We start from the raw sequence: 20500 nt of genomic DNA on the forward strand, positions 1-20500 counted from the left end.
TGCTAACATTTATTGAGCATTTATTGCATACTAGGTATCTTTCATGCATTATCTGATTTAATGCTCACATCAGCCCTTTGAAGGGGACATAATTATGAGCTCCCATTTATGAAGGAACCAAGGCTCATAGAGATGAATGTGTATTGCCCAAACTCAGTTGGCAGCAGCAGGTGATGCCGGGCTATGAATCCAGAGAGCCTGACTTTGGAGCCGGCACTCTCCACTCCCCTCAACTCTACCTATCCTGGAGCAATTTCACAATGAGATGCGACAAATAATATGCAAATGTGTGAAAGTTCCTGCTTATCTGTTGACGTAACTGTCTCATGCCTGGGTCTGTGGGTTTGTACAGGATGGAAACCACATCTTTCTCATCCTTGTTTCCTCCATGCCCAGCATTGTGCCTGGCATACAGTAGGTGCTTACTATATGTTAGAGGACTACGTGAATGGATCCCTTACACTCTAAGGGGAAAGACATGAAGTCAGACCAGGTGAGGGCTGTTCATGACAACTCGTGGCCAGCATGTCTGTCCCGAAAAGCTCTGAGTGGGTCTGGCTTGCCACACCCCTGCAAGATGCTGTCCTGGCTCGCCCCGGCCAGGAGGTTTTCAACTAGGACACAGATTAGCATTTATTTCCTCCATGAACACTTCCCTGATGGACCCCACCTGGTCTGTTTAAAGCGCCCCACTTGGCAGAAGAGAAGATCGAGATCCCGAGGTTCAGAATAACTGGATCAAGGTCAGGCAGATGAGGGTGAACTTGAGCACAGAACTCCTCACTCCTGTCCTCTGTTCCTTGCCCCCTGCACAGTCCTGCATGCAGTTATATGGGAGCATACACAAGTGCTCATGCCTTCATTCTCCTATAGAACACGCCCAAGATGGGACCAACCAGGGGCCTGAGAGATGGGAAAGGAGGAACAGTTAAAGTCTTTCTGTTGACACTCAACTGGAGTGTCAGGAAAACACTTACCAAGTTCCTCCCCAGAGATACCTGTGAATCAGGCTTTCTAGCTAATCCAGCCCCCAGTGGTTCATGTCCTGGTCTGCCTTTCAAGAACCAGAGTCGCTTTGGGGTTTGGTTAACAAAGAACCCTGAGAGTCTGCAGAGAACGCCAACAAGTCCTATGGTATCAGGGCATTTGGGGTCTCCGTGTCGGTCTGATTGTGACACACACAGCACTCACACCATTTTGCAGGCAGGATGCCACTCTGTGCTTGAGCACGGAATCAGCCCGACTCAGAGGCCCTTCAGGGGTGCTGCCAGAGTTCTCAAGCTGGATCAGTCCCTTCTTGGGGACCTCACCGTAGCTGGTGCATAAGCATTCTTGGACTTAACCACGTTGCAACGTAGCAGCATCTTTGTCTGCTCTCCCTACAGCTCGCAGCCCACTTTACCCTTGAGTGTGAATTCTCTAGGGTTAGGCAGTGATTTTAATAATCTTTGTGACCCGAGCACATAGCACAGTGCCAGCATAACAGATGCTCAATAAATGATCCATAAATTAAATTACAATTATACAGCAATCAGAGCCAAGGCAGGAGAATGTGCTTTCCTTTGCATGTGAAGAAGCAAGGACTTGCTGAACCCGGCGCCAGGGAGGGTATCTGGCTTTCACAGTGGACAGGAGTTGCACAGCCCCTGCCCATGCAGAGTTTATAGCCCAGTGCGGGTGTCAGACAAGTGAACAGACAAATACACAACACAGAGCGGAGGCATCTAGCCCACCTGGGGAGTTCGAAACATGGAGGGGAGCATTCGTTCTACCTTTAGGAGTTATGGTGCCTTTGTTTTTTGCTAGTCACGGGGCAGATCACCTCAACTCACCCACTCTCTCCCTTGGTCCCCACCCTGGTCAGTAGCATCCAGGTGCCAGTGAATCCCCACCTAAGGATGGAGAAGCCAGGAAACGCAGCTCTTCCTCACCAGGATAAAACAGACCCAATGAATGCCCAACACAGGATCTAACACCCAGGAATGCTTGTTGGTAGACTTAATCTGGAGCCAACCCCACAAGCATGGCTGGGAAGATGCCCTGGACTGGTGGTCTGTCCACGCCCATGCTGGTGATTAAGGATGTGCGGTTTGTGTTTGGTACACACACCCGGTGGGAGGGTCAAGCAGGGGGGAAAACTCACCGTGTGTTTTGATCGACAAGCTGAATGCCCAGCTCAAAGCTCTATGGGGTCAGAAGAAAGCACCATCCATGGGGCCAAGCTCTGCCCTTATCTGCAGGGGCCACCCTGCCCCTAAAGATGCCCTAGAGGCTAGCAGAGGCCCTGTCTATGCCCCAGCAAGTCAGCTGGTTGGCTAGGTGATGCGGGACAAGGAAAGAGCATAAAGCACACCAACGGCACCCTCCCAAATTTAAGAGCTTGGCGGGAGGCCTAGGTTGGGCAGGCATGCCAAGTGGACGGAGCTGCCATGTCCAAAACCCAAAACACGGATGCCTGGGATTGGGGCATCAACCTCCTCTCGGGTCCTTCGTACCACCGCCCCCTCCCCACCCCCACCCCCCGCCCCGCCCCAATGCCCTCTAGCTCGCGGAACTAGAAAGAACGCCTCTGGCCCGGGACAAACCTGAACCTGACCCCACACCACCTGGACCCTTTCGAGGGCCTGGCTACCTTCCCCCCTTTTTAAAAAATAACCCCCCAGTAAGCGGTCCACGTGTGGCTGGCGTGAGCGCCAGCGGGGCCCTCTAAATCCCCGCGGCCATCCACATTTCAAAGCGGAGCCGGAGGAGTGCCGGTGATTTCTGGGTGCCACACAGATCACTCCCAAGCTCTGATCTATGGATTGTTTTGATTTCCTCCTTTGAACTCTTCCCATCCCGCTCCAGCGGCAGACAGAGATACTGAATTAAGCGACAGACAAGTTGGAGACAATGAACGCCGGGGGCCCCCGCCCCCGCCCCCCCCCCCGCGCCCCTCCCTCTCCTCCCCGAAGTTTGCAGACATCTGCTAGCTGGAGCCCAGCGCTGGAGTCATAAAGAAGAGCTGGCAGGAGAGTGATGTACGGCCCTGGCCCTCCCGAGTGACTGGCGTTAACCTCCAACGGAGAGAGGCTCACCCCGTTTACGACGGAGCCCTTTGTTTTACACCACTCAGCAGAGGTGCCTTGGCCATGCTGAAGATTTAACCAAATTATAATGAATGATCCTCAGCAGCGCTGTGCCCCTAATTAGAACAAGTTGCACAGACATATTGTCTCCCTGATTTCCTCTGTTCCATTTCTCGCACTCTCTTTCTCTGCTCAGGACACATGGGCCCCATTAAACATTCTAGTATTTAATGTGGTTCCCTTAAATTACTTCTCAAGTTTTCGAGTTCCATTTAGAATTGGATTTTACTCTTTGAGCTGTGTTTTTGATTTGCGGCTTTGTACATTTTGCAACCGCTCTTTTTCTCCACCTAGTGGAGACGGTGGACACCACTTACTAGCACAAAAGGCTGGAAGACAGGCAGCCAAGCCTGCGTGGGTCCAGTCCCAGGTGGTGGCCCAGGAGCCCCCGCTCACCGCAGGCTCCTTCTGCACCTTTCTCGGAGGAGAGAGAACTGAACACAAGCGTCAGCGGATATTGTCGATTTCATCGCCCTCAACCCAATCACCTAACCCCCATCGCCATTAAAGATGGTGAGGACTTTCCAGGCGTATCATAATTTATACAGAAATGAAGAGGATTAAACACTTCCCTTGGTCCATCCTGGGGGTCCATATAGAAAGAGCACCTATTTGGATTCACCTAAGGTTGATCACGGGCCTCCATTCCTGCAAATTCTCATTCTGCAGGCAAGGACTCTCTCCTCCCTTACTGAAGGAGCAAAGAAGACTCTCACACTTTTTAGAGAGGTTGGCAGCAAAATCAGAAATCGAAAGCATACCTCGGGCAGTTCAGTGAGCTGAAATTCCATCTTCCCTGAGCCTTCGTATATGTACATTTTACCCTGGGTGTCTGGATATAGAAGCACTGGATATACCCGCCCAAGATAGGGATCTATAGGGAGAGCAGCTAAAAGGTTTCCAGGGGAAGATAGGATCGACCGCGGGCTGGCTGGGGTTGTGTGAAGACAGAGTCCACGCCTTGCATGTGTTCTCCAGCAGAAAGTTAGTGTTCTTTGAATTAGGAATATTCTGCATGAAACCTCTGAATTGGAAGGGGTTTTGAGGTCCTCTGCCCTCCCCCCACCCTTGTCGCCCCTCACCAGAAAGCCCTCTAATGCATGCCAGCCAGAGTTCAGGTGGTCTCTGATGACGAGAACACCTCGACTTCCCAAGGCAGCCCGTGGCTTCTGCGAGGTGCTGTGAGGCATGTCATGGAGTCAAGAATCCATCTGTGTGTCTTCAGGAAAGACATTCGACCTCTCTACGATCTCACTCATTCAACAAATATTTACCAGGGGAACATTCTGGGCACTGGGGATAGATTAGTATACAATTCCTTGATCATTTCAAACAGTGACCTTGTCTATGAAACAATCGCTCACCTCACCAATGAGCTCATGTTTTTGAAACTTGTGTTATACCACGGTCATTATTTCTCTTGATTATAATAATTGGGAAAGGTCTCTTTATCTGAATGTAAATGGGCTTCCCCATTATCTTCCACTCCTTAGTTTTTGTCCTACCTCAGAGAATGGACCAAATTCTTCCTCAGTGACACAGATCCTCTTGTTTTTGCTTCTCTAGGCAGAATGTTCTCTGATCCTTCAACCTCTCCTCACATCAAATAATTTCTGGAACTTGCGCCGTCTTATCCCATCTTTGAGTACACTCTAATTTGTCAATGCCCTTCTCAGAATCTCATGCCCAAAAGTGAACATGACACCCCAGGTGTCATCTGACCAAGAATATAATGAGCCCACTCCTTCCCAAGAGTACTGGATTTCTATTCATTCTTCTAGCTCAACATCGTGTTGGATTGTTAACAATCACATCACACTGTTGGCTTATTCTGAGCTGGTGGTCATTTAAAAGCCTCAGATAGTTTTCACAAGACTTCCTGCCAAGGCAATCTCCCCCACTCTATGTTTTTGCCATTTGTTTTTTGCACATAAATTCCAGACTTTACATTTAGGCCTGTTAAATTGTATCTTATTGTTTTTGACCCAGCATTCCAACCTGTCAGGATCACTCCAGGTCCTCATTCTGTCACCTCTGGTATTAACTCTCCCTCTCAGATTTGTGACATCTACACCTTTGATCAGTATACCTCCTGAGTTTTCATCGAGTGATAAATCAGACAGGATCAAGGATAGAGCCCTTGGCACTCCACAAGGAACCTCTCTGGAGGTTGACATCCATTGTCATGAGTTGCACAGGGCCCCTCCAAGAACGAGGACATGGAGCATGGAGCAGAGGTCTATACATGTGAACCCACAGGACTGCCCTACTCTCCCTCAGCCTCCCCACCTGCTTCTGCCTTCTCATTCCTCCCTCCTGAAACCAGTCTCTTTATATACATCCCCCTCTCTAGGTTTTCCTGATGACCCTTCTTTTCATTTCTGCCCCATCCAGTATCCACCTGATCCTCTCAGCTTCACCCACGGTCCCTGGGCAACAGGCTCAGGCTTTGCTGGCACTTGTCTTGCTCTTCCCGGGGCTCTTGCACCCAGAGTGTCAGACTTCCGCTCCCAGACAAGCTCAGGCCAATGTACGACTTCTTTCCCTACCACCCCAACTGAATTTAGCACATGGGCTGTGACATCCATCCAATACTCAACACTCTTTGGATTCAGCTGTTGAGCCAGCTGCAAATACATAAAACCTCGACTCTCATCCAACCCACATGTCACCATGTTAGCCACAAGGAAACCATGAGAGGAACTGTTAACCCTAAGCTGAAATCAAGACCTGCAATGTTTATGGCATACACCTGATTCACAAACATAGTAACCTTATCAAGAGGAAATGAGGTTAGTTTGGAATAACTTGTACTCAGTGAAGTCATTTTGCTTTTAACTGACCACGGCATTCCTTCCTAAATGCTCACCCACCATCTGCTTCTTAATCCGTCCTGCTTCCCTGTTGTCAAGGATCTACCTCAAACTTATTTGTCTAGAGTGTCCAGAAACAATCTTTCTTCCCCTTTATAAAAATCAGGATAATCTCTGCCCAGTTCCTGATCCTGGCACCACCTTCTATTCTCCACAAAATTACTTAAAAGTTATTGACAGTGGCCCCCCCTACCCCCACCGGAAAGTTCTTTCCACACCTCGGGATGTGAGTCACTGGGTCAGATACTTAGACCCACTTGAATCAGCTCCTTGTCCCCTTCCTATCTAATCTTCTCATCTTTCTTGAGCTCTGAGCCAGTCAGGATGCCTTGGGCGGCAGGAACAGAAAACCCAGGTTTTACTGGCTTAACCAATAAGGAAAATTTGATTATCTCATAAAATGAGAAGGGCTAAGTAGAGGGCCTTCAGGATTGGTTACTCCAGTAGTTCGATTTCGTCTTCAAGGATACCTCTCTAACCTACTCGGCCATCGTCAGGGTGTCCATTTAATTCCCTCATGGTCACAAGGTGGTTTTTGCATTTCCAATGAGCCTACGCAAACACAACAATGCCCAGCAGTGAAAGAAGGACTGTTCGTTCCATATCTCTTTTCAGAAGCAAGGACACATTTTCAGAAACCTTGACAGACCAGTCCTCACCTCTCATTGGTCAGAATTAAGTCTCTTGCCTGTCATTAAGCCAATCAGTGATGAGCGGAATGGAACCACAGGGATTGTTTGGACTACTCAGAATTTCCCCTCAGACATGATGGGGGGATACCCACACTTAAAGAATCATCCATCTGCCAGCAAGGTGGGAGGAAGTGACCATTGAACTGATTATCACCTTCTCTCCATGGGCTTCAAATCTCTATATATTGTTTGTTCTGCCCTTTCTGATTTGATACCCTTGATAGAAAAATTATATTTTCAACTTCCATTATACTTCGCTTTTTTATATAACATTATTTCCTTTTGCCCAAACAATGGGTCTACACTTGCCCTTTTTTGCCTGTTACAAACAGAGTCCAAAGGCCTTTTATTGATCTTAGAATGTCTCCCTCTTTATTATTTTTTTAAGATTGATTTATTTATCTGAGAGAGAGAGAGAGTGGGGGAAGGGGCAAAGAGAGAGAGACTCTCAAGCAGACTCCCCCACTGATCATGGAGCCCGACGTGGGACTCCATCTCACGACCCTGAGATCTTGACCTGAGCAGAAACCAAGAGTCAGACGTTCAACCCACTGAGCCAGCCAGGCCCCCCTGAATGTCTCCCTTTTTAAATCTGAACTTATTCTGAACCTTAGCCTCGCCGTCACTCTTCCCACAAACCCATCTACTCTTTGGCACTCATCCTCAGGGTCCTGTTGGTCATGTGTCTTTTTAAAGCCAGAGCCCACCCTAGAGCAACCTGCATGGCTTCAGTATGGCTTTGGTCATTTCCCCGCACCCCGTTGCCTTTTCTTCTCATTGGGATCAGTTCTGACTGCAGTGCTATAATGGCTTTTCTAGGAACATTCTTCCTTTCTTGATGAAATCATTGGCTACTGGACCAGGCTTTTCTGTGAACATTTAGAATGTGTTGTGTTGGACATCACTACTGTTGTCCCAGGGACCCTATTTCCTTTGTGGAACTGCTCCCCACAGACCATACCCAACCCCACCTCCATCACTGGGTGAAAGAGTGACCGCGGCTGGGTCAGCCATAGTATGGGATCCACCTTGCAATCGTGATTAATCCAGACGTGGGCATGAGGCCCAGCAAGGCCAATTAGAGATCTTGCTTTGGTTGAAAAAGAGAGATTGAGAAAGATAAAAGGCACTTTTCCATCTGGGTAGCTCAACTAAGAAGATATAAATCTGAATTTATAGACAGCTACCTTCCCACCTGTCTACAGATGCCGAAAAAAAAAAAAAGTGGGGGGAGGGGGGGAACTAAAGGATGAGGCAAGAAAGAGAAAGTAGTCTTAATTGCCTTGTTTGAGATCCTGACTAGAGCCAGCAGCTTCCCAGTTGCAAGGGCCAATTTACTCTCTTCCTTCAACTGCCAGTGAAAAGTGCTCTGACTAACATGTTTACCCTCCCAACGTCTGGGGCACATGTTTAACTGGGGCCAACGCCCTCCTCCTTCACTATCACAGCCTCCATGATGACGTAAGCTCTTTCTCCCAAGGTTTCAATAATACTCATAAGATCAGTAAGTTCATCCCCCTGTGCACAAAATGCAAGGGGACAGTTTTCTTCCTTATCTCCTTAGTCTTTTCAAAGATGATGTTATTTGCTCTGCAGAGTGAAAAGGCTTTTGTCAGACATTGGACATTTAGGACACTAAGACCCGCATGCCCAGCAAATGACTGGTAAGTTGGCAGCCCTCCTGATTTCTTTGCCTTTGTGTCTGCACTAGATAGGGAATCAGAATTCTTTTTTAAAACACCTGTACCGTCTGTTAGTCCAGGTTCACATGTCCACAAGAGTGTAGACTCTGCAGACTTCTCAGGTCTGGATTCTCCCTCCGTTTTCTATGTGGGTGGCCTTGGACAACTTCCTTGATCTTTCTGATCATTGGTTTTTCCAACTATAATATGGAAAAATAATAGCTTTTCCTTTTAAGATTGTAATGAAACTTAAATGAGACACTGCATGCAAAATGCTTTGATGGTGCCTACCAATAGAAAAAAAAAACACAACAAATGTTAACAGAAATCATTATCGTTTTTATTATTTCATTACCCAAATTTTCTACTCTGACCACCCTCAAGTTAATCTGTTTTCCCACTCCTTGCATATACTGGGCCACTCCTCCCTGTCTTTATTAGAATTTCTATTTCTTGGGGTGCCTGGGTGGCTCAGTCGGTTGGGCATCTGCCTTCAGCTCAGGTCATGATCCCAGATCCCTGGGATAAAGCCCCCCATCGGGCTACCCGCTGCTTCTCCTTCTCCTTCTGCTTCTCCCTCTCCCTCTGCCTCTCCCCTCTGCTTGTTCTCTCTCTCCAATAAATAAATATAATATTTAAAAACGAATTTCTATTTCTTTTAAGCCAGTAGCACCCTTTCACTGCCAGAAAAGTACCATCCCACCAGATGGTGTCCTCTCTGAAATCATATTTGCCTCTTCCTATTACATATCAAACTTGCTTTGTTTCCCTGTGTGTTGAAGCACAGCCTCTTAAGCATCTCTGCTTCCCTGTCTGCACCTCTGCTTCCTCTTACTTCTGCCTAAGAGGCTGGCTCTGAGCTTATGTTCATGTCTTGTGCATTCAGTTTATGGATCATCCTGCCTTCTTGTCTGCATCTTTCCCTTGCCATGTCACATTGACCCAAGGAGTAAAGCCAAGTTCTTATCTTTGGTTTCTACAAGACAGCACTCACACAAGACATTTATGAGCACAGCAGAAACACATGCTCCAAATGATCATGGAGCACCCCTCCTTCATCTGCCCTGCCATGATGCTTTACCTCATCTTCTCTACCTTCTATTATCTTCCCGGCTCTCTCCCACTTGTCACCAATTTTTGTTTGTTACTAACAGTTTTAGCTCGTTCTTTTTTTTTCCCCTTGACTCTCAGGCTATATTGTCTCTATAGGGTCATACCTTCAATCCCAAACTGCTTATCTCGGCATTTTCCTGAATAAAACAATACCTTTCTTTTTTTTAAAGATTTTTTATTTATTTATTTGAGAGAGAGAGAGAGAGAGAAAATGAGCACAAGTGGGGGGATAGGGACAGAGGGAGAGGGAGACTCCTCACTGAGCAGAGAGCCCGACACGGGGCTCAATCCCAGGACCCCGAGATCATAACCTGAGCCGAAGATGGACACTTAACCGACTGAGCCACCCAGTGCCCCAAAACAATACCTTTCTTAAGAGGACTTCTGGTTCAAGACAATAATTTTTTCATTCATTCCTATCACTTATTTCATTTTATCAGAGATTTCTTTTCCCTCCTTTAATTCAAAATATTTCAGGTAGGCAAGTCTCCTTCGTACATGTTCTTCTTGGTTTTTATGACAGACACTCCACACCCAGGTCATCCTTCTGTTATCATGAACCGATGTTCCAGGCAACAAACCCTGTTTTATTTCACTAACTCTAAAGAACCCTGATTCCTTCTAGTTGAAAGCCCTACTTTCAGGAGAGGAAAGGAAATGAGAGAAATAGAGGTGAACATGCTTCCTATGCCTTCAGGTTATTCAGTCTCTTAGCTACGGTATTAAAAATCCAAATAGTTTTGGTGGCCCAGACATCTACTCACTCCTTCATTCATTTCCAAGGGACTCAGTAAAAGCAGGTAGTGACTGATTGTTCTGATGACGACTAGCAGGTTCTTCATCACACCTGATACCCACGTGCTAGACAGAATACTTTCCAATTAAGTCACATCAGCGCTACTCAGAAAATTCCATATCATGTCTCAGGAGAACAGTGCTCATCTCTCCAAGGAGGGTGAATTTTGACTTGAGATTTCTTCAGAACATCTAGAATTACCCCCTTTTTATGCCATACAGGTGCTGGTAGAGTGTAATCAGGTTTCATCATGGTACATAGTAAAATTGGGTCAAGAGTGTAATCAGGTTTCATCATGGTACATAGTGAAATTGGGTCAAGATCCAGAAAAACAGCACCAAAAGTGGGCCACAGGGTCATTAATAGGTGTATTCATTCACAGAGTACCTAGGATTATTCCAGAAAGAAATGGCTGAGCTGAGAAAGAAATCAGAAACCTTAAGTCTGGGGGAGGAGGTCACAAAGGAACAAGGACCCGAGGAATGGATACAGGTGCAGGGGATCGGTATAGGGCAGCCCAGAGAATCTTATCCAAACCTTTGCTGCTGTCAGAGTTGATTCTTATTGGCTAACTGTGGATGTCATGGCTTCTGTACCCACAGGTACCCAGAGCCCCTGTCAGAGCCCCATCATGGGTCTGTGTAGAACATTTCAAGGACAGTTCTGCCTCTCTTTCATTCCTAGGTCACCTTACACTATCCCAATTCTTCTTTTTTTTTTTTTAATGTTATTTATTTATTTGACAGAAAGAGACACAGCGAGAGAGGGAACACAAGCAGGGGGAGTGGGAGAGGGAGAAGCAGGCTTCCCGCTGAGTAGGGAGCCCGATGCGGAGCTCGATCCCAGGACCCTGGGATCATGACCTGAGCTGAAGGCAGACGCTTAATGACTGAGCCACCCAGGCACCCCATTATCCCGATTCTTGACCTTTTAGTAATGTCCCAGCCTAAGCCTAGGCTAGATGTGTTAGCTAGGGACTCAGATATGTCTCCAAGATGTTCTGGAGTCCCACCAAGAGTTTACTTATTTACATGAGAAGCTGAGGGGGACTCCTAAGAAATAACTCACCCTAAGAGAACAGGGAGTTGGGCAGAGGAGCAGAGCTTAAACAAATCCTCATGTTCAAAGGAAGGGAGGGTCTGACTAGCATAGCATCTGCCTCTTGGATTTGTCTCCAGGCCAGCCTCCCTCATAGTCTCGTGCCTAGGTCTCAGGAAATGACAGATTATTTGAGTAAATATAAAAAGAACTAATGTTGCTGAAATTGTATACGAAGTTAGGGCTTCCGTCACAAAGCATAACAAAAATAGATCTCCCTCCCCTTCTCATAGTGCAACACACAGCAGTATTTTGCTTATGCAGAGAGATGAGTCAACGGAGGTACATGGTAGCCAGCTTCAGGATGGTTCCCAATGACTTCCCACTTCCTGGTATTCACACCTTTGAGTAGTCCCCTCCTACATTGTAGCAGGGTTGTTCTGTGTGACTAATAGAATGTGACAGAAGTATGGCATGTCACTTCTAAGGCACTGCAGTTTCTTCTCTGCTCTCTCTCTGAATCGCTCAGTCCAGGGGAAACCAGCTGCCATGTTATGAGGACTCTTTAGGAAATCTGCAGAGAAGTCCATGTGGTGAGGAACGGATGCCTTCAACCAACATCCATGTGAATGAGTTATCTTAGAAGTGGTTCCTCCATGCCTGAGAGACCCCGAGAGACCTCACTAGGGGCCCTGGGACAGAAGCATCAGGCAAGGCCATTCCTGGCCCTTAGAAACTAGTGAGAAAAAAATGTTGTTTCAAACTGTGAAGTTTGGGGGTAATTTTTTATACAGCAAAAGATAACTGCTACAGATTTTAGCACCAGAAGTGAGATGTTGCCATACTAAAAATGCAGGAGAGGCTTTAGAAGCAAGCAGGAAGCAGAAGGTTGGAAGGATTCTGAGCAGAGTTTTAGTGAAAACTTGAAGGGATTTGACAAAACTGTTGGCAGAGGCATGATGACCTTTGAGGAGGCTGCAGGTGAGGGCATACAGAAGAGTCAGGAAAATCTTATTGAAAGGTGAAGGAATGGGGGATCCTTGTTGTATAGTGGCAGAAAGTTTAGCAACGCTGTCACCCACAAGTATGTGGAAAGAAAACGTACCTAATGAACTGGGTCTAACTAAGGAGATTTCTAAGCTATGTGTCAAGTTGCCACCTGGTTTCTTCTTGTTGTTTATAATAAAATGTGAGAGGAGGCAGACAGGCTCAAGGAAAAAACCACTAAGCACTGAAAGAGCCAGGGCTTGATAGTCTTGAAATGTTTCAACCTCTCAGGATGGCGAACAATGCTAAAATTAAGAAATGTCTTCCAGGGATGCCTGGGTTGCTCAGTCGGTAGAGCATGCGACTCTTGATCTCAGGGTCATGAGTTGAAGCCCCACACTGGGCGTGGAGCCCACTTTCAAAAAAGAAAAAAAAAAAGAAAAAGAGAGAGAGACATGTCTTCCATACAATGATCAATTCCAGGGAACTGCAAGGAAAACATGCAGAAGATGAATCCAAGGGAGTGGCAATAAAGCCCTTTGTAAAACCCTCAGGAAGATCTAAGGTGGTAGCTCAGAGGGCTGTTCAGTCAGACAAAAATCCCCCCTAAAAAGTAGAAATGTGTGCCTCGCAGATACTCTCCATTAAACAATAGAGCTTCTAAGCTTACAGATGTTGTCTCAGCCATTTCAGCAGAAACCCACAGGCTTATCTCAAAGAGATTTCTGGGTGTGGCCTTTGTCTAATGGAGTGAACCCAATATTGTTCACCAGAGCTTCAGAAAATTTTTAAGAAGATGATACTTGTAGAAACACAGTCAGCCTGGACTGAAAGGGGCAGAAACACTGCAAAATGAAAATGACCCGTGAACCTCTCCCTCCAGATTCTGGCAGGAAACAGTCTAAGAAAACTACACGGCTACAAACAAGACTACCTTTCATGAAAAAGCAAGGATGACTCAGAGGAAGCACCAAGACCCCAGAGGGAAGGGCAAAGAGCCAGGGAGAATCATTCCCAGTCACAAGGAAGACCAAGTTTTAGTCAAAGAACTTCCAACATTTGTCCAGCTATGTTTCAGACTTGCCATGGACCGGTGAGTCCTGTGTACCTTCGTTTCCCCCCGTGTCTATAGTGGTTATCCTTTGCCTGCCCCAGCATTATATGTTGAGTGAGTGTATTCACTGATCTTTATATTTGAGAGGAACTATACTTAAGGAGCCGAATTTAAGGAATTACACCTGAGGATCTTCATTGCCTCTGGGTTGAGATGAAATAATTCTGGAATTCAAACCGAATACTCTGGTGGCATGATACCTTAGGGGCCTTGGGAAGGAGTGAGTGTATTTTGCATATGGGAAGAATATAAATAGTTTGTGGCCAGACGGTGAACTGTGCTGTTTTGTAAATGTCCACAGTTTCTTTAATACTCTTCCCCTCAAGGATTGGAAGGCAATTTCCCACCCCTTGAGTGTAAGCTAGACTTAGTGACTCAATTTTAATGAACAGAAGAAAGTATGTGGACAGTTTTGAATGCTAGGTCATGAAAGGCACCTGCTTGCTCATTCCCCTTTAGATCCTTTGCTCTGAGAAAAGCCGGATAAGAGGTCATGGGGACACTCTGGCCACCCGTCAGGACGTCCACATGATGCCCCTGACAATGCACACGTGAGTGGGCCATCTCGGAAGTGTATATACTCCAGCCCCGATCAAGCCCTCAGATGACGGCGCCTCCCACTAGTATATCCTGACTGCAACCTCATGAGAGAGCCAGGGCCAGAATCACCCAGCTAAGTCACTCTTGAATTCCTCACCCACAGAAACTGTGAGACAATAAATGATGAGTACAGCTCCTCATCTCTCACCGCACAGATCCACATCGGACAAGCTTCCCCTGGGGGGAAGCTTGGAACTGCAGCATGACCTAGTGTTGGCAAAGTGAAACACTAGGACTGACTTCATGTTAAAGCCCACATAAAGCCCATAGCCAGAAAACGACTGCAAAGTACCTATATTTCATAGGTATCTCAGTGAGGTAATAATAATGCTCAGCTCCCTGCTGGACACTTCCACCACACCCTGAATCTCCTAGGCTCATGGACAAGTCCATTTAATGAAAGACCTATTCATTCCCTAGTTGAGTGTGTCGTAAACTTTAATGGGCATAAGATTCACTGGAGAATTTGATATTATACGTTACCAGGTTACCCTCCCCAGAGAATCGGCTTCAGGAGGTCAGGAGAGAGGTCTAGAAACCTGTAGTTTTAATAAGCGCACCAGTAGCTTCTGAGGCACTTCGTCTCAGACCACACTTTGAAAAACTCTGGGCAATTATGTGGTGGACGACCTGCAGATGCACATTCACTGTCAGTAGGCAAAGTAGAGGCAATGGAACCCCGTGGTTAAGAGCATGGCTGCCGCTCATTGCTGGACGTGTTGTAAGTACTCCAAAACTGCTAGTTCTCCTAGGACCCACTCCAGCAATGCTGCTAGAGTTCTTACACACAGATTGCGCCTCATAGACTCTTTCTGTGTTTCCAAGTTTCCAAACAGCATATAAAATGTTCTGCTCCTGAGACCATGTATGTTTGTGTCATTTCTACATCAAATACCGTCACAAACACAAACTATAGCAAATTAGGGATAGAAGGGATCCTGAAGCCTATTTAGTCCAATACCCCCCGACACCCAATTTACAGAAGAGAAGGTTGAGACCTCGAAAGATTAAGAGATGTGAGGAAACCCCACATCTAGCAAGTGGCCATGCCAGGCCTTGAACCCTCTTCTCTCAATACCTAGCCTTTGGCTCTTTCTTTCCTTAGCAGTAGAGTACTGTACTTGGTGTTTGCTCACACATTAGAAAACACCAGGCATTGAGAAAGGGATTGCTTTAATGAACACAGAGGAGGCATGGGCTGGGAAGGTGGGGGTGCAGAGGGAGTTCCAGGCCATTGCCTACACCAGGCTCCAAGTTCCAGATGCTGTTTTTCATCAAGACCCATCCACATGACATCTGTCACCGCAACATTGGCTGGAGACCATACCCTGCCTGGCTAACATTTTAGGGGCTGGGAGATGGGTGGAAACTTCCTGGAGAGAGAGAGTTCTGTGCCTAGATCCACTGGGCATTCATGGAGAAACTAGCATGAAAGACAGGATGGTGTCATGGGACACCCACCAGATTGAGATTCAGTTCAGGCTTTGGTTCTGTTACTGACTTGCTGTGTGACCTTGAGCCTCTCCCTTAACCCCTCTGAGCCCCAGTTTAAAAATAATACACTTGCTATTCTACCTAGTCAACGTTGGAAGAAGCCTCAGAAAGAGTCTAATCTAAACCCCTAATTCGATAGACAGGGAGCTCACAAATTCATTTGCATGAAATCTTAGACACATATGAGAAAATAGTGATAAAAGCTTGCACAGCCTGCTGTCTAAGAATCCAATTACATGAAGTGAGCCAACCACACACTGCTTACTAAGAGTCCAGAGGCTGAAGACATTTTAGTAGCATCCATCTTAGGCTCAATCGGATTCTTGAAGAGGGAAAATGCTCTCAACTCCTTTGTCAAAGAGTTACATCAACAGATGTCCTGGAGGAGGAAACCCAGAAAGCAGGATGGGAGCGCGCCCATGCAGAACAGAGGCCCTGAGTGCCCCGGGAGTGCTGAGGCCCGGACCTGCAGGCCGAGCTCCAGGGAGAGGCCAGGAGGAAGGCCATGTCTAGGGCAGAAGCATGTGCAGGGAGGAAAGGCAGATGAGCAGGCTCTGGAGACACATCCCAAACATGCGGAACCCATTGCTCGAGCAGGGCATGGGGCTGCAGAGACCCACTGAGCAGAAGACGCGGCGGGCGGGCGCGGGGGAGACTTTGTTTTATTTTTGGATTTTGCCAAATCAAAAGAATTTGGGAAATTGTGGGAACCGTTGTGTTAAACACAGCCTCTGCCAGGTTGGCGCAGGCCTGTTCCTAAGTAATTCAATCTGAGGCAGGGAGGAGCTGTAAGTGTGCATGCACGCACACTCTCACACGCTCACGCGCGCGCGCGCGCACGGGCCAGTGGCGGCAGGAGGCCTGATCTTCCCGTGTTGATTCCTGAGAGAGCGGCCAAGGCCCATGGGCTCGGGGCCAGGATCCGTTCATCCATTCACTGCGGTATTTACTGGGTGCCTACGACGCGTCAGGCACGTGCTAAGCTCTGGGGATGAGGTGGGGAGCAGAGCAGAGGGGGCCCCTCCCTTCCCAGGACTCACATTCCGGGGGGCGGGGCTACCCGGCTGATGGGAATGCGGCTTGGCCACCTTCTTTTCCCTGGCCAAGCATGTGGAGAACAGTGGGGGTGCGCGAGGCAGAGAAGGTTAGGGGAGGCGAGGAAGGGGTGAGGAGACGTGTAGCGGACACTCCCTGCTCCTTCCCCGACAGCCATCCATCCTTCCCGCTTTTGTTCGTGTTCAGGCCGCTGAACTCAGGGTTCCCTTGATCCTGGGGAGGGGGAGACCTTCCCCGGTCCCAGCGGACACATCACTACAGGTGCGTTCCAGCCCCGGTCAGCTCATTACCCTTGGCCAGAAATGGGCCCGAGTGTACAGACATGTGACCCAATTCTGGCTGCGTCGCTGCGAGAACTCTCCTGGGAAGGGCTTCCTTTCCCAAATAAAAAGACAGAGCCCCTCCCCCTTCTAACCGGAAGGGGACTAAAGTGCCCGGCGGCAGTGGAGACATAGCAACCGGCAAAGATGGCAGGACTAAGAGAAGAGTTGAGTGGTTGACATCATGAGCCACTACCAGAGCTGTCCTCTAGACCCTCAGCGGGCAGAGAATGAAAAAAATTAAAAATAAGCTCTGTTTGGCAAAGTTGTTTTTTAATTGGGTTTTCTGTTGCTAGCAGCTCAGGCCATTCCAAAAGGGTCTGGCAGGCCATGTTACTAGCATCGTCGTGAGAAAGCCAGCTCGTGAAGGATAAGTGGATCCCAGGCTCAGCAACGGCCATTGGAAAGAGCCAGGAAGAAGAGCTCAACCAGATTTCTATTTTAGATAAGATCTCCTGGGGACGCCTGGGTGGCTCAGTCAGTTAAGCGGCTGCCTTTGGCTCACGTCATGATCCCGGGGCCCTGGATCGGGTCCAGCATTGGGCTCCCTGCTCGGTGGGAGGTCCACTTCTCCCTCTGACCCTACCCCCTCTCATGCTCTCTCTCTCTCTCTCTCAAATAAATAAATAAAATCTTTAAAAAAAAAAAAAAAAGATCTCCTGGGCAGCCTGTGTGCACTGGTGGTCCTATTAGGATGCATGGTGGAGGAATGCCTCTCCTCCCCAGTGGGGCTTGAGCACCAAAACCCGCTTCTGAAGAGGGTTTACCGGATCATCCCGACCCCAATTCCTCAATCTTCTATGTAAGTGGGAATTCTAATTGCATTTGAAGGAACCAGTAGAGGAAGGACTTTCAAATCCCATGGGTGTGGGTATGGAAGAGAGAGGCAGAGACAAAGACAGAGACATGAAGCTCCTATGTTAAAGTTCCTATTGTTTCATGTCTGGTAAGAGGGACATTCGACTGCCTAAGCTTGAATCCAGCTACTCCCTAACTGTGTGCCATCAAAGCTATGTAACCAGCATGTGCCTGACTTTTCTCATCTGGAGAGTGGGATTATTAAAATAGCCTCTCCTTCATAAGGCCATTTTGAGTAGTAAATAAATCAATTCATTTAAAACTCTTAGGACAAGCGCCAAGTGCATGGTAAATCCTCAAGGAATATTAGCTAATATTTTAACAATGTGACTGATTCTGAGATGCGTGAGATTGCACATTTTTAACGTCTCTGAAATCACAATGTGTCTTTCAGAGGATGGTGTGTCATAAGTGATTGGAAGCGTTTTTTCTTTCTTGGTGATGCATTGACTAATGATTTTTCTTTTACAAACTGCGACATCTTACATTCAATGAAATGTGAAATTTCATTGTTATTGGAGCAGACCTGCCTGTTGTAAAAAGGACCGCTGGAGTAGTCCCATCGGCATAAAGATACATGAAGCAAGTAAGGCACTTTATTGTCACGGGGAAGGACTGTTGGAGGCTTGTCCCAGGCCACCTTCCCCAATATCCTTTATGGGTGGAACTCAAGTCTTCTGGTGAGGGGATGGGCAGATCTGCCTAGGGGACCAGCAGATCCAGATGGAGACTGGTAGGGTTTTTTGGATTCAACGTTATTCAAGCCTCTGAAGATGACATTGTATAGTGAGGTCATCTAAACAGAAAAGACATGAAGGGCCTACCAAGAAGGAGTTCTCCAAAGGGAGGGGACAGGAGGGTTGCGACCCCAACCAGACCCAGAGCTGAGACTTGCAGCGAGGACACCTTATTGGGCAGAGGTGGCTTTACGGTGGCCAGAGCCTTCACCAGCTCCTGCCTCCAGGAGGCACACCTGCCCCTGATAGACCCCCAGTGGGGTGGGGTCTGATACAAATAAGCATTCCGGGAACTGTAGCCTATTGTGGGAGGGGAGACACAGGAAAGAGAGAAGGCGTTTCCTCTAATGGAGACACAGGGGCTACAGTGTTTCAATTCAAATAATAAGAGAAGCATGGTCTTCTTTCTAGCTTAAGCAGGTGAAGCAAATCATCTGAGCAAAATTATTAGTAATTAGTAATTTTATGTGACATTATTACTAGCAGCAGCCCGCAGCTACCCAGTGCCTACTGCGTGCGAAGCATTGGGCTACATGCACCATGTACACATTATCACACTTACCCTACACCGCTGGGAAGTGGCAGCAGTGATTCATGGGACAGGCAAGGAGATGAGACGAGAGAGGTCAGTTAAATTTGCTACGGTCACAGAGCTGGCTTGCAGCAGAGTTCAGGTTCAAACTCAGCTTGTCTGACTCCAGAGCCTGGGTTAATCACTGTTCGGGGTGGAAAGTAGAGTTTCTTATTTTAAGGGCAGCGTGCCAGGTGCTTCCTGCCTGCAAGGTGAGGGTGGGTGTGGCTTCTCCCTCTGCCCGGAGACTCCATCACTGCTCTGTAGCTCAGTAAACATTACCGAGGGCTTGCGGGGACCCCCGGGCTCTGCCTCAGTGCCCCTGTCCCAGAGCCACATTTCAGGCAGCTCAGACGGTCTCCCTGCTAGCGAACGCTATACACTAGGGGGCTTACACAGCAACGTATTTTCGCACAGTCGGGGAGGATGGGAAGTCCAAGACCAAGGCGTCCACAGGGTTGTTTCTGGTGAGGACTCTCTTCCTAGCTTGCAGAGGGCTGCCTTCTCCTTGTTTCCTCGTGTGATAGAGAGGGAGGGAGAGAAGGAGAGAGAGAGAGATCTTCCTCTACTTATAAGACCACAGTCCTATCCGATGCCAAGCACCATCTGACTAACCTTCACGATAGCCAGTACAATGGATATGACAGAGGAGTCAATGAGGCTCGGAGATGAGGCACCTTGCTCAAGCTCACGTAGCTGGATGGTGGGTAGTGCCAGAGTTTAAACCCAAGCTTGGATCCCAAGTCCATGCTCCTTTGTTTTCACTATTCTCTATTCCCACTGAACAAGTGGGCACCCTAGTGGGGCCCAAGGTATGATGAGCCAAGGTTTGGGGCCAAATCAAGGTCATAGACTCAGGAGCAGCCCTAAGGACCAAGGGGCTGTCAGGAGAGACAGAATGGAAAACGGAAGGAGGGCAGCAGGGACAAATCTTGATGGCTTTCCAACATTGCCATTGTCGGACTTGGGGAGTTCCAGTTCCGCTGTTTTACCTGGGAGGCCAGGGCTAATTTTTCCCCCTTTACTGTCACGCTCTACATCTCTTTACAGGTAGACTAGCCTTGCAGGCAAGTACCAACCGTGCCAGCCCACCCTCCCCTCTGGCGGCAAAGGAAATGAACTTGGAGTTCTACAGTCCTCACCTGAACAACGCAGCAGCCCCGGGGGGACTGGGCAGGGTGGCAGGCTGCTACGCTATTGTCTGGAGCCTCGAGCGAGGCAAAAAAGAAGCCAGCCTGCAGGGGAAAGGTGCGCAACAGGCTGGCCCCGGCCCAAGAATGACGGAGGCCCCTTGCTCCTGCAGCCCCATCTCCGCTTCCTTGGCCGTTGAACAATTAGGAGGCGCTGTCAGGAAGTGACACTGAAACGCCATTCCCCTTATACCCCCGCTGGCAAAAGGAGGTTCCCGGAGGGAGTATTTTTAGTTTGACAAATGAAAGCC

General features: G+C 47.9%; 1 protein-coding gene and 1 long non-coding RNA gene across 2 annotated transcripts in view; one reads left to right on the forward strand and one right to left on the reverse strand.

The window, feature by feature from the left end:
* Positions 1 to 20500, reverse strand: part of TRIM25 (tripartite motif containing 25) — a 664486-nt gene that overhangs the window by 521452 nt on the left and 122534 nt on the right. The gene's annotated exons all lie outside the window — the stretch shown is intronic.
* On the forward strand, positions 8197 to 14870 carry LOC145717236 (uncharacterized). Its single transcript, XR_014140302.1, has 3 exons — positions 8197 to 8357; positions 13193 to 13402; positions 13883 to 14870. It is a non-coding gene; the product is annotated as an uncharacterized LOC145717236 (long non-coding RNA).

Source organism: Leptonychotes weddellii, chromosome 15 (genome assembly GCF_054177405.1).
Source record: "Leptonychotes weddellii isolate Sample4059 chromosome 15, ASM5417740v2, whole genome shotgun sequence".
NCBI classification, from domain to species: domain Eukaryota; kingdom Metazoa; phylum Chordata; class Mammalia; order Carnivora; family Phocidae; genus Leptonychotes; species Leptonychotes weddellii.